Genomic DNA, 14,623 nt, shown 5'->3' with positions numbered 1-14,623 from the left:
GTTTGTGTTGTTGTGTTTGCACATCTCTGTTGCTTGTGGGGCTCGCACACAAGAATTTCACTCGCATGTGCTGTGCCAGTGTGCCTGCACATGTGATGTGACAATAAAAAGTGATTTGATTTGATTTGATTTGATTTGACCCCACGGGATGAGATCTTGCGTGGAGCCCCAGATCGAGGGAGATTATCAGTGGTCTTGTATATCTTCCATTTTCTGATGATTGCTCCCACAGTTGATTTTTTCACACCAAGCTGCTTGCCTATTGTAGATTCACTCTTCCCAGTCTGGTGCAGGTCTACAATACTTTTTCTGGTGTCCTTCGAAAGCTCTTTGGTCTTGGCCATGGCGGCGTTTGGAGTCTGACTGTTTGAGGCTGTGGACAGGTGTCTTTTATACAGATGATGAGTTCAAACAGGTGCCATTCATACAGGTAACGAGTGGGGGACAGAAAAGCTTCTTACAGAAGACGTTACAGGTCTGTGAGAGCCAGAGATTTTCCTTGTTTGAGGTGAACAAATACTTATTTTCCACCCTGATTTACGAATAAATTCTTTACAAATCCTACCATGTGGATTCATGGATTATTTTTTCACATTCTGTCTCTCACAGTTGAAGTGTACCTCTGGTGCAAATTACTGACCTCTGTCATCATTTTAAGTGGGGGAACTTGCACAATCGGTGGCTGACTAAATACTTTTTTGCCCCACTGTATATGGACATCATATGCTACTTTAGAGAAAAACAAGTGTGTAATACATTGTGCATTTTGTGATAGTGTAGCTCTCAGAGAGACTGTCCTAAGACGACCTTTCTGTTCTTATTAAGTGTGTATGTGAACGTGCGTGTTTTACATAACTCTGTATGTGCATGTTTGTGTAAGCCTGCAAGTGACTGCAGGAGGCCCAACTGGACCCTCTAGCTCGAAAGGTGCTTTCGCCACATGATAGAGTATTACATCTAGAATGGGTTTTATCCTACGTGCTCTGAAATAAACAATAAATGATACATGATAAACTGAAGATAAGTAATACAGACTAATGAAGTAATGATGAAATAATGACAGTGCCTGTAAATGATAACCAAGTAACAGTAAAACAACAGGTTTTCCTCGACAATAGGTATGAAGTGATGAGAACTCAAAGCCTGTGTGAACAGTGTCTTTCCACAGCAAACGGTAGCAGCGAGGCCGATGAAGAATGTAACTGGCCTGACATTGTAAGCATTTGCAGAAAGAGCGGAGAACGTTTTTAGTGTAAAACAACACGCAGCCCACATGCTTGAACAGCACCGCTAGTGGCAACTGCGATGGCCGGGAATCGAACCCGGGTCAACTGCTTGGAAGGCAGCTATGCTCGCCACTATACCACCATCGCTGTGAAAGACTGCAACATCACTGATTCATTGTCCGGCTTATACAGATTTTCAGGACAATTAACAAGGTGGGCATTGTGATTACTCGCTTGTCAGGTTCTAAACTGGTCAAAAGGTAGATCACTAAAAAGACTAGTGCTTTCATGCAACTGCACATTTAATCTCATCAGCAAAGCTTCTTTGCTACTCAAGTGTGGCCTCTCACGCATTTAAACTCTTGCGTGATTTTTAGCACCTTGAGAGTCGCAATGGTCACGATAGTTCTTCAGGTCACAGCAGACAAGGTGAGAATAGGTGTGAATCTGTCTTGGGACGAATCTGGGACGAGGACGTCTTTGGCTCCTCTTTCAAGTTATTGGACTTTGGCAAAAAGGTTTTACGCTTAATTCAAAAATGAGAGCAAGTGTCTGTGTCCCGAATACAAAGTGGGAGCTGGTTCCACAGAGAGGGGCCTGAAAAGTGATGGCTCTGCCTTCCATTGCACTTTAAAATCCCCTCGGAAGCCAGCAGTCTGAGAGCAAAGCACTCTGTTGGGATGATATGGCACTGTGAGATCTTGTAGACAAAATTGGTGGTGATTATTCAAGACCTTGTGTGTGAGGGCAAGTATTTGGATTTTTATTTGGGATTTAATTGGGAGCCAATGAAGAGAGAAGTCCATATGGGGGAAATCTATTCTCTCCTTCCAGTCCCTGACTGTGCTCTGGATGCAGCGTTTTGGAAAACAGTGTAAAGGCTTTTCAGGAAGCTTTTAGGACACTGTGAAAATACTGAATTTGAATAGTGGAGGCTAGAAGTAGTGAATGTATCCTTCCTCTCTATCATTAGATGTAGAGAGTGTACAAAGGCCGGCATAGTGGGTCTGTGGCCACTCTTGCTTGTGCTTTTGCGTGTCTGTCAGCCAGCTGTGGAGAAGAGCAAAGTTTTTACATGCAAAGAGCTGTAGTGAAAAGCAGTGTTCCAAACAATGAAATGTGTCCACTCCTTGTGCTTTTCATGCAGTAATGTTTGAAGCTATTTCTGCTGTTGTCCCATTCCCGGTGAAATCCGCTGTGCCTCCAATCCCGATCCTCTTGCAAAGCAATCAGCATTTGTCAGACGCATCAGTCATTGGCGGTACTCAGACTGGATCCTGGACGACTACACGGGGGAACGTATGGGGTGGCTAAGAGAGCAATTGAAGGATGCCATGTTTACTGAATATGTGCCTAATTTTGTCAGGACATAGCTGGGTCCATTGCTTCTGCGTGCTCTATTTTCACAAGCAAAGGCCTGGCTGTTCCTCCTGGCACCTTCTCAGGTGATCTCCATGCCTTCTTCTCAAATCAACGTCTGGACTGCCGCAAAACAGCTGACCGTTGTCGACAGGATTCGAACCTGTGCGGGGAGTCCCCAATGGATTTCGAGTCCATCGCCTTGACCTCTCGGCCACAACAACCACATTGGGCTGTGGAACTACATACTTGAAAGACATACGTCTTCCAAGTCCTACGCCACACATCTTTCAAGTAGGATGTGCACAACAACGGTCACGCTGGATTGTAAATGCGGTAGCTGCATGACTTTGGTGCGAAAGCTTGTGGTTTTGCAGTTCCGTGAGATTGGTGCAGCACAGCTGCAGTTGAAGCTAACTGGCTGACATTAGCTTGCTTGTTTGCATGAACAGTAACACACACAGCTGATGATTTTGCCACCGCAAAGAGCTGATCAGTACATGGTTAGTAAAATGTTATCTTCTTTCCAAACATTGAGCACAATATTTAAAGTGGGACTGGGTGTCTTTATGAAGAAGTAGCGTGTCCAATCCCAGTTTCATGTAAGAAGGTATAGGTATGAAGTGATGAGAACTCAAAGCCTGTGTGAACAGTGTCTTTCCACAGCAAACGGTAGCAGCGAGGCCGATGAAGAATGCACCTGGCCTGACATTGTAAGCATTTGCAGAAAGAGCGGAGAACGTGTTTAGTGTAAAACAGTACGCAGCCCACATGCTTGAACAGCACCGCGAGTGGCAACTGCGATGGCCGGGAATCAAACCCGGGTCAACTGCTTGGAATGCAGCTATGTTTGCCGCTATACCACCATCGCTGTGAAAGACTACAACATCACTGATTCATTGTCTGGCTTATACAGATTTTCAGGACAATTAACAAGGTGGGCATTGTGATTACACACTTGTGAGGTTTTAAAAGAAGTTGAATTTAGATAATAAAAATAACAAAAACACTTTTTACAGTAGCTTCACTCGTGCTGTCCTTTTCTAATGTTGATCTGCCGGTGTTCCTTCAGGTAATCTGGATCTTTAAAAGTCTTATCACATATATCACAATCAATCCTCCTATTTATTTACGAAAGTGAATAGGAAAACTGTATGTTTGTATGTATGTGTTTCCAGCATGTTGCAGATCTGAAAGAATATAACCTCCGTCACCACTATGTGAGTCTTCATGCCGACAAATATGACAACTTTCAAGGACAGTGAAGTAGAGAGAAGGTGAATGAACCGTTGGTGGGTCTGAAGAAACAGCCGTCTGTATTTACTCACAGCCTAGACATCAGTGACAATGCAGTGAAAGCTAGCTACCTCATCGCTAATGAAATTGCACTAGCATCAAAACCATTTATTGAGGGTGAATTTTTAAAAACGTATAATGAAGGCATCGGAGATAGTGTACCCTGAAAAGCGCCAGGCCTTTGTAAATATCAGCCTGACAAGAAACACAGTTGCCAACAGGATTTCTGATCTTTCAGAGGATTTGGACAGCCAGTTGAAGCAAAAAGTAAAGTTATTTATTGCGTTTTCAGTTGCAATTGATGAAGGCATGGACATTACAGATGTTCCGCAACTGGCAATTTTCATCCGCGGAGTTGATGACACATTGACCGTTACAGAGGAGTTCGTGGAGTTGGTGCCGATTACAGATACAACGACCGCAGCTGCTATTTTCACCACACTTGTCGGCGCACTGGACAGGGTTGGAGTGGAGTAGTCCCACGGTGTCAGCCTGGCTACAGCTGGTGCGCCCTCAATGATTGGGAAAAAAGCAGGCGCCGTAACCAAGTTCAGAGATAAAGCGCAATCTGCAAATGGAGTATTTGATTTTTGGGCTTTTCACTGTATTTTGCACGAGGAAGCTTTGTGTTGCAAGTCATTAAAAATGGATAATGTCATGAAGGTGGTCATCCAAATTGTTAATCCCATCTGTTCCAGAAGCCTCAATCACCGTCAGTTTGTCAGCCTTCTCAGAGAAAAAGACCACATCTATGGCCTGCAATACCACACTGAGGTAAAATGGATGAGCTGAGGTGCTATGCTGAGGCATTTCTTTGATTTACAAGAAAAAAATTGAACAGTTCATGGAAGAAAAGGGCAAACCAGTGTTAGAATTTCATTCCGCAGAATGGATGCAGAACTTGCATTTATGGTGGATGTTACAGAGCACCTGAATAACATGAACAAACAGCTTCAAGGATGCAATAAAGTTATCGCGCAGTATTATGACAGCATACGTTCTTTCAAGTTGAAGCTGTCATTGTGGGAGACGCAGCTCACTGGTGGTGATCATAGCTGGACTGGCCATCGGGCATACTGGGCATTTGCCCGGTGGGCCGATGAGTTTTTTTTCTTTTTTTTTTCTCGTAACGGTATAAACACTGAAAGGTGGTGGATTGGCCAGATGCTGGGAGATGTGTAAAAATAACTCAATTGTTGTTTGGTGGTGGCTATTGCGGAGCTTCCACAGATTCAGTAATGTTAGCAAGTGGTGGAGGCCAGCAGGTGGATGATGGAAAGGTGAGGCAGGAAGAGCAGAGACTTGAGGTGGCCGTCGGTCCGAGTGTCAGGTGAACTGAACTTCAAGTGAGAACTTATGACCTGCAGTCTGTCTGGGTCAGATATAAACCAAGTTTAGGTGGAGTTTATTTTCGTTATGCTGACTTTTTACAGTCAGTTACAATAACTCTGCGTACTAGCTAGCATGACGGAGTTTATATACTGCTGGGCGGGTGCTATGATGTTACTGATGTTTAACTTTATTTTATTTATGAGGTAAGTTATTAGAGTTTCCAACCGTCCCGTAAAAAACCGAATCGTCTCGTATTCAGAGAAAATATTCCGCGTTTCGTATTGACCTAAGGAGCACAGTTTGTCCCGGACTTCAGCTAGAATGGAAAAAGACACAAAGCTGGAGTTTTTCTGCGTCTTTACGCTGTCAGCTGTCTCTTCTTCTCTCATCCTCTCCCCCTCCCTCTCCTTTTGCTACCACAATCATGAAACTGATCAATGATCAGATGATCGGCTTTTCTGATGCAAGTCCTGTCTCTCTTGCTTGTTTATTGTCCACTTTGCACCAGAACAAGGAACCCAGAGGAGGTCGCGCTAAACAACAGCAGCACGTTTAAACTTGATCAGCTGTTGTTAGAATTTATGTAATATTAATTTCTACTATCAGCTGATGTTTTCTGGAGCCACAGCTGTAAAGCTGCTGGTCATGATATCGGTTTGGATATGTGGTGAGAGGGAAACATGAAGATGAAACCAGGAGATGTCCTTACTGAATCATCAGAGCTGAACAGGTGATGGAGAAACAGGTTTACCTTTTAGGTGACATGAATGAGTTGAAGGGAAGTTATGAACTGTTTCTGAGAGACAAATAACACCAGGATCCTTTTTCTATGTAGCTGACAGCTGGTAACTGTGCAGGGGCGGGTCTAGCAAAATTTTGCCAGGGGGCCAGGTAGGGCATTAACAGGGAAAGTGGGGCACAAGGACTACTTTTCTTTTATTATTCTCAATTAAAATGTCTAGCTTTTACCAAAAATTATTTGAATCTTACAACAAACGTTTTCATCTGATGTAAAATGTATAGAAATCCATTATTGTACATAGTAATATTTTTTCAGGGTCCCATTATACTGTATAATTAAGTTTTATTCTTTCTCACCTGTCTTTCTGTCTCCTTTCACTTTTTAAAGGTTGCCATGTTAAAAAAATATTTTGTCCTGCCATGCTGTTTATTGATGTGGTAAATGAATAATTTATGAAAATATATCTAAATCTGTCATTTATTATTTTTAATATTCAGTAATGATCATGTCTCACCTTTAGTCTTCTCTGTCTTGATTTCAGGTTTCCACCATATGTTGTAGATAGTTCAGGAGGTTAACTCGACCGAGCAGTCTTTGGGTTTCGGCTAAGTACTGTTTAGAATACCAGAATAGAGAGGATGCTGTAGGTTTAAGTTTATTAGATTGATACATATATACCAACAAGACAGTGTACATCACTGTCACAACAGTGTTTGTTTTCATTCAAAGGCTTTATGGTTTTTCCTATAAAAAAAACCATAGGAATATTCCTATTCCTATAATACCTGGTGGGCTGGTCGCTAGTCAAAATGCCCGGGCCGTTTTTTTGTCCCAGTCCAGCCCTGGTGGTGATGCAGCTCACTTCCCCTGTTTGAAAAATGTGTGCATGACCCAAAGTGTGGTAGACATGAAGCAGTTCAAAGATAAAATAACGGGACTGTTACTGGAGTTTGAGCAATGATTTCAGATTTTTGGTGAACTGGAGAAAGACTTCAAGTTTTTTGCTCGCGTTCACCGTGAATCCCTCTGATCTGCCCATCAGGATCCAACTTGAAATAATAGTGTTACTTTTATATTGTTGGATTGTCATTTATGCTTAGAAATATATACTCATATATCCTTAGAGGTATACACTGTAAAAAAATTTGTAATATAAAAGTATTTTACTGTGTATTTTACAGTTTTGTACTGTTCTTCTAAAATATCATTAAATTTACATCAATAGACTGTGATTTTACATTTCAAATGTAAATTAACGTAAAATCACTGTATTGTAATAAAACATAATTTTCTTGTTTTTTTAAATGTATTTGTCTGTACATATGCATATTTAGATTGTTAAAATACATTCACAAATGTTTGTCCGTTATTTGAAAGATTGAACTGTTTAATTCAAATGTAATGCTATGGAAAAATATATAAAATGATTCTTATAATTTTTTTTTACATCAAATAATTATTATTATTATTGCCATTTAGGGCGATCGTGGCTCAAGAGTTGGCAGTTCGCCTTGTAATCAGAAGGTTCGAGCCCCGTTGTCGAACTGACAACGTTAGGCAAGACACTTCACCTACCACCTACTGGTGATGGCCAGAGGGGAATTATAAAGTGGAATTGTAAAGCACTTTGAGGGTCTCAAAAAGCACTATATGAATGCAATCCATTATTATTTAAACCAACTGTTAACTGTATATTTCTGTACATTTCAGTATTATTATTCATATTGCCGCATTCATGGACCTTGTTTATAGGTAATTTCATTGTTTAATCACATTAAAATGTTCCTAATTTAATGTTTAAAAGCATTTGAAAAAGGCAAAATCCCATGTAAAATTAGGGCAACAAACTGTATTGTCATTACTGAAAATAACTGTAATTTCATGTGAAAGTTATTTACTGTTATTTTATGGTATTATTTTGGCTCCCTAGCTGCCGGAATGTTACCGTTTTTTTAGGATTTTTTTTTTACGGTGTATAATCGATTGCATATTGATAGGATGTGTAGGAGCCATTCTTGGGTTAATACCTTATGTGGTCGCTAGAGGTCACCTTTTTCTGTTTTGATCATGTAAAGGTATTTAAGGTAGACGCACGTACTCGGCGTCAGGTGTGTCATTAATTGTAAGAAGGCAAACAGTTTGTGACCGTTGCGCTGTTATGTTAAGTTGATATGGGAATAAAGACCAAAAAGGACAAGATAAGTACTGCTGGAGTTATTGGACTTTTTACTTAATTCATACATACCAGTGACATCGCGTCACCCCGGTTAACGACCACCTCAGTGGCTTCAAGCATAGGCTTAGCCTCTACAGGATGTCTGATCCTTAGCAGTTAGCAAAGACTCTGTGTGCCTCCCAGAGCACTCTGGCATGCACACACATCCTAAGGTCATGAGAGAGGTTGTACCTTCTCTTACTGATTTATGGTATAGGAGGACACCTACTCTGTATCTGTTTAAGTATAAGACATCATATGTTAATGAACCTACGCATATTCATGTAATCTCAATAAAGAGCAGTGTGGTACTGTGTGGTTGTGTGTTCATTGTCCTCAAAATTTTAAAATAACTTGAATTAATAGCTATGTTGTGCTTTTGGACACACTGTCCTTGGGCTCCAACTTTATGTTTATATGTTTTATGTTGATGTGCTACTGTTTCTAATTGATTATATTTATATATTTAACCTATTCTTGACTCTGTGTTTTTTGCACTTGTTTGGGGATTTCATTATTTTTATCTACATTTCTGTCTGAGAAATGACACCCTGATATAGTTCTGTGATCTGTGAAACAGTTTTGCAAATCACTGAGGCACTGTGTGTTTGTGTGTTCTTTGTCCTCAGAGTTTTCAAATAACTTCCGGTGTTTTATGAATAATAGCTATGTTATGCTTGTACTATTTTGAACATACTGTCCTGAGGCTCTAGCTTTATTTTTTATGTTGATCGCATTAAAACAAAAAAAACAATGCTTGTACCAACATTATGGACTCAATTGCTCCTCTAAAATGTAGATGGCAAAAATTTAAAACTCAGCCTTGGCTAAATAAGGCCACTCGTGGCGTCAGACAGGAATGCAGGAAAGCAGAACGAAGAAAGATAAGCTCCACGGTCCTTTTGAACCACCTACATGTTCATTCTTTTTCTCCGAATTTAAAGCAGTCTCATTATCCCATCTTACTGATATAATAATGCACATGAAACCAACTATGTGCCCCTTGGGTGTGTTACCTACGCCATTTCTCAGAGATGTGCTGAAGACAGTCGGCCCCAACATCCTCGCTATTGTAAATGGCAGTGTTTCAAATGGAACTGTCCCTCATTCATTTAAACAAGCTGTTGTCCAGCCACTTCTAAAAAATCCTGGTTTGGACCCGTCAGTATTTGGCAATTCTAGACGAATCTCTAAGCTGCCATTTTTGTCTAAGGTTTTCGAGAAAGTTGTCCTCCACCAATTATATTCATTCTTAGACACACATAATATTCTGGATAAATATCAGTCTGTTTCAGAGCCTTCCACAGCACAGAGTCCGCTCTACTGAAGGTGTTCAATGATGTGCTTTTAGCTGCTGACTCTGGAAAAAGTACAGTTTTAATTCTTCGAGACCTGAGTGCAGTATTTGACACTGTCAACAACACAATCTTATTAAACTGTCTAAAGACGTGTCGGCATTCAAGGCTCTGCTTTAAAATGGTTTGCCTCTTATTTGGAGAGCAGATCATACTCTGTGATGCTGGGTAACAAATACTCTTTCCCATCTATACTCAGTTGTGGAATACCTCAGGGCTCTATTCTGTGCCCCGTCTTATTCTCCCTATACATGCTCCTATTAGGCTCCATGCCTTCGTATCATCACGTCTTGACTACTGTAACTCTCTTTATTCAGGCATCTGTCACTCAGGCCTGTCCCGCCTGCAACCTGTTCAAAATGCAGCCGCAAGGCTCCTAACGGGTACCAGAAAGAGAGAGTATTACTCCAATATTCGCATCTTTACATTGGCAGCCAGTTAAATATAGAATTGATTTTAAGGTTTTATTATTTGTTTTTAACTCTCTCTATGGTTTGGCTCCAGGTTACATTTCAGATCTCCTTAGCTTGCACCTACCCACTTGAACTCTGCGCTCCTCCAGTCAGATGCTTGTATTAGTTTCACGCTCCCAGTTCAAATCTAGAGCCACTCCCACATTCTTTGCAGTAGTTCAGCTTGTGTCAAGTGCATCTTTTAAGGGGATTACAGTGTTGTGGTTTATTTTATATCAAATTTACATTAGCAGATTTAACAAACTTTTAGGTGATTTTTATCCAGTTTGACTTCAATATTCTGTACATTAAGTTTTTATGTCCCCTTGGCTTTTAAAATGAAAGATAATTTAGATGTTTTAAAATCACTGTAACAGTATTTCCTCTATGCTGCTCAAGGCTAACAGGTGTTTTTACCTGGTGGCAGAAGATTTTGTGCCTCCAAGTTTAAAAAATTTATAATTCAGATTCCATTTCCCAATGCTGCAGTTGAAACATTCATGTAAATGAGTGATACATATGAAAAAAAGTGGGATCAGAAACAAAAATTAGAACGGGCTGTTAAGGGCCGACTTCTTGTGTCAAACATTAAAAAATAAAAATAACACAGTAACTCCAGTTGTAGTCTGTTTGTGGTGTGGATCTGCTGGTGTTCTTCAAATCAAATTAAATCAAATCAAATCAAATCAAATCACTTTTATTGTCACATCACATGTGCAGGTACATTGGTACAGCACATGTGAGTGAAATTCTTGTGTGCGAGCTTCACAAGCAACAGAGTTGTGCAAAATACAATAATGTAAACAAGCAAAATACAAGAATGGCTACATCTGAAACTAATAAATATATGTACAATATATAATAGTATATGCATTTCTGGATGTGTATACTAAATATTTTTCTACGTGTGTGTGTGTGTGTGTGTGTGTGTACACATATTTTACAAATTAAATAGAGTAAACAATGAATAGAATATATAAAATAAATAAAATAAAATATACAGAGTTGAGACATGTGCAAAACAGTGGCATTACTGTACAGTATGGAGTGCATAATGTTAAAGTTCCAGTAGTGAAGCTGAGGTGTCTATGAAGTGTTCAGCAGTCTGATGGCCTGATGGAAAAAGCTGTCTCTCAGTCTGCTGGTACGGGACCGGATGCTGCAGAACCTCCTTCCTGATGGAAGCAGTCTGAACAGTTTATGGCTGGGGTGACTGGAGTCCTTGATGATCCTCCCCGCTTTCCTCAGGCACCGCTTCCTGTAGATGTCTTGGAGGGAGGGAAGCTCACCTCCAATTATCCGTTCAGAGCACCGCACTACTCGCTGGAGAGCTTTGCAGTTGTAGGCGGTGCTGTTGCCATACCAGGTGGTGATGCATCCAGTGAGGATGCTCTCAATGGCACAGTGATGGAAGGTCCTGAGGATGCGGGGGCTCATGCCGAATCTTTTCAGTCTCCTGAGAAAGAAGAGGCGCTGCTGCGCCTTCTTCACTGTTTTGTTTGTGTGTACTGACCACGTAAGATCCTCAGCCAGATGTACACCAAGGAACCGGAAGCTGCTCACTCTCTCCACAGCAGCGCCGTTGATGGTGATGGGGGTGTGTACTTCTCTGCACCTCCGGAAGTCCACTATCAACTCCTTTGTCTTTGCGACGTTGAGGGTGAGATGGTTGTCTTGACACCAGTGGGTCAGGGCGCTGACCTCCTCCCTGTAAGCCGTCTCATCACTGTTGGTGATAAGACCCACCACTGTAGTGTCGTCCGCAAACTTCACAATGATGTTGGAGTTGTTAGTGGCTGTGCAGTCGTAGGTGTAGAGTGAGTACAGGAGAGGGCTCAGTACACACCCCTGTGGAGCACCAGTGTTCAGTGTGACGGGGGATGAGGTGATGCTGCCCAGTCTGACCACTTGGCGTCTGTCAGACAGGAAGCTAAGGATCCAGCTGCAGAGGGAGCTGCTCAGTCCTAGATCCTGCAGTTTCCTATCCAGCTTCGAGGGAACGATGGTATTGAATGCTGAGCTGTAATCTACAAACAGCATCCTCACATACGTGTCTCTCTTCTCCAGGTGTGACAGGGCAGTGTGTAGTGTCAGGGCTATGGCATCATCAGTGGACCTGTTGTGGCGGTATGCGAACTGTAGAGGGTCCAGTGAGTCGGGTAGTGCAGAGCAGATGAAGTCCCTGACCAGCTTCTTGAAGCATTTGCTTACGATGGGGGTCAGGGCTACAGGTCGCCAGTCGTTCAATGAGGAGATGGTGGAGGATTTGGGTACAGGGACGATGGTGGCCATTTTGAAGCAGGCTGGGACTACAGACAGAGAGAGGGAAAGGTTGAAGATGTGTGTGAACACTCCAGCCAGCTGAGCCGCGCATGACTTGAGGACGCGGCCGGGAATCCCGTCCGGACCAGTAGCTTTGCGCGCGTTCACCTTCCTGAAGCACCTCCGCACATCCTCCTCAGACACAGTGTGCGCACTGACGTCATCCGCGGTGCGCACACTGTCCGGTCTCATGGTGTTCGCTGTGTCGAATCTAGCGTAGAATACGTTTAGATCCTCACACAGAGAGGCCGTGGTCTGCGGTGTGCTGGTTTTCCCTCTAAAGTCTGTGATCGTGTTTAGTCCCTGCCACATACTCCGAGGGTTGTCAAACTGTTGCTCCACCCTGTCCCTGTACTCACGTTTGGCTGCTTTGATCGTCTTCCGGAGTTGGTAATGTGCGTGTTTGTAGTCCGATGTGTTCGCGGAGGCAAAGGCGGTGTTCCGTGCCGCGCGAACATCTCCGTTAATCCAGGGTTTTTGATTTGGGAAGGATTTAACTGTTCTGGATGGGACGACATCTTCCACGCATTTCCTGATAAATCCGCAGACTGAGTCTGTGTATTCATCAATGTCCCTAGCAGCCACGTGAAACATTTCCCAGTCCGCGTGATCAAAACAGTCCCGCAGCGCAGACTCCGATTGGTCCGTCCAACAGTGCACCGCCCTCCGGGTTGGAGCTTCCTGTTTCAGCTTCTGCCTGTAGGCGGGCAGGAGCAGGATGGAGCGGTGATCTGATTGGCCGAATGGGGCGCGGGGGAGGGCTTTGTACGCATCCCGGAAAGAAGTGTAGCAGTGGTCGAGTAGCCGATCTCCACGAGTGTTAAAGTGGATGTGTTGGTGGAGTTTGGGTGAGACTTTCTTCAGGTTTCCCTTATTAAAGTCTCCGGCTGTGATAAACGCTGCCTCTGGGTGTGCGGTTTCCTCGCTGCTGATCGCGCTGTACAGTTCCCTGAGTGTTCGGTCAGTGTCGGCTTGTGGGGGAATGTAAACAGCCGTAATAATCACTGCTGTAAATTCCCTCGGTAGCCAGAATGGCCGGCACTTAATCATCAGGTACTCTAGGTCCGGTGAGCAGAAGGATTTGACCGGGTGCACGTTCGCATAATCACACCAGCTGTTGTTGATCATGAAACACACACCACCGCCTCTGCTTTTCCCAGTAAGATCCTGTGACCTGTCCGCGCGATGCATGGAGAACCCCGGTAGTTGTATTGCGGAGTCCGGTACCTTGTTCGATAGCCAGGTTTCTGTGAGGCAGATCACGCAGCAGTCCCGCATCTCTCGCTGGAATGAGATCCGTGCCCGAAGCTCGCACAGCTTGTTCTCCAGAGACTGCACATTAGCCAGTAATAAACTGGGTAAGTAATAAACTTCTTTAAGTGAAACTGGATCTTTAAAAGTCTTCTCACACAGGTCCAATTTATAAGGCCTCTCCTCAGTGTGGGTAAACGTGGGGTTTTAAGTGGGAGTCTGTTGCAAACTGTTTGTCACACTGATCACAGCAGTACACATCATACCCGGTGTGAACATGTAGCTTTCATCTCAGTAGCCAGCGGAAAGTTTGTCCAGGGAAGTCACAGCTGTATGGTTTAACTCCATAGGGTATAACTTGATGACTCCGCATGTTGCAGATGCGAGCCAAAGCTCTGCCACACTGATCACAGCTGTAGGTTGAACTGTGCCCTGGAGGAGTTTGGGTCTTTTTAAGGTTCCAGACTCAGTAAAAGACTTTCCACACAAGTCACAGCTGAATGGTCTCAGTTCACTGTGGACGAGTTGGTGTCTTTTTAAATGTTTAATCTTCTGTGTTTGTCGGCCTCCTGAGAGCGCTGACTTCTCGGTCCGTGTTTGTCTTGCAGTGACAGAGATACAGACAGAGGCAGTGAGTGAAATGCAGTCGTGGAACAAACTGAACCTTCAAACTCCCTCCATTAGTTAAAACGAAGCAGTCACTGAACACCTATTACCACCACCTACTGGCAAAAATAGAACATGACATCCAACCTGTTGCAAGAAAAAAAATCCCAAAATTAAATATGTATTTTTGCATAAACTATTTTTTTTTTAACTTAACAACCACTAGCATATACAAAACTCTTGCCCATTACTGTAGCTTATGTACAAATATTAATCGTAGCATTGTATCACATTCAGAACAGTAGTAAGTGTGTGTCAGGCTTATAGATTTCATATTTTCTATTTTAGTTTGACATGTAGTATGGTAATATCTGCTAGTACAGATTATAAAGAATTACAGTAGTAAAGCTTAGAAAAGCCAAATACTTTTACAAATACATTTTTCAGTGTCACTCTGAAACAGGATG

At 42.6% G+C, this 14,623-nt stretch overlaps 2 non-coding genes across 2 annotated transcripts; both read right to left on the bottom strand.

The window, feature by feature from the left end:
• Positions 1-1,301: 1,301 nt before the first annotated feature.
• trnag-ucc (transfer RNA glycine (anticodon UCC)) lies at positions 1,302-1,373 on the bottom strand. Its single transcript has one exon. It is a non-coding gene; the product is annotated as a tRNA-Gly (tRNA).
• Positions 1,374-2,727: 1,354 nt separating this feature from the next.
• trnas-cga (transfer RNA serine (anticodon CGA)) lies at positions 2,728-2,809 on the bottom strand. The gene has a single exon. It is a non-coding gene; the product is annotated as a tRNA-Ser (tRNA).
• Between the last annotated feature and the right edge of the window lie 11,814 nt (positions 2,810-14,623).

Source organism: Diplotaxodon limnothrissa, linkage group LG9, assembly GCF_057381915.1.
Source record: "Diplotaxodon limnothrissa isolate DT_005_m linkage group LG9, D_limnothrissa_male_GT1.1, whole genome shotgun sequence".
Taxonomy (NCBI): domain Eukaryota; kingdom Metazoa; phylum Chordata; class Actinopteri; order Cichliformes; family Cichlidae; genus Diplotaxodon; species Diplotaxodon limnothrissa.
This window is presented reverse-complemented; position numbering and strand designations above follow the sequence as displayed.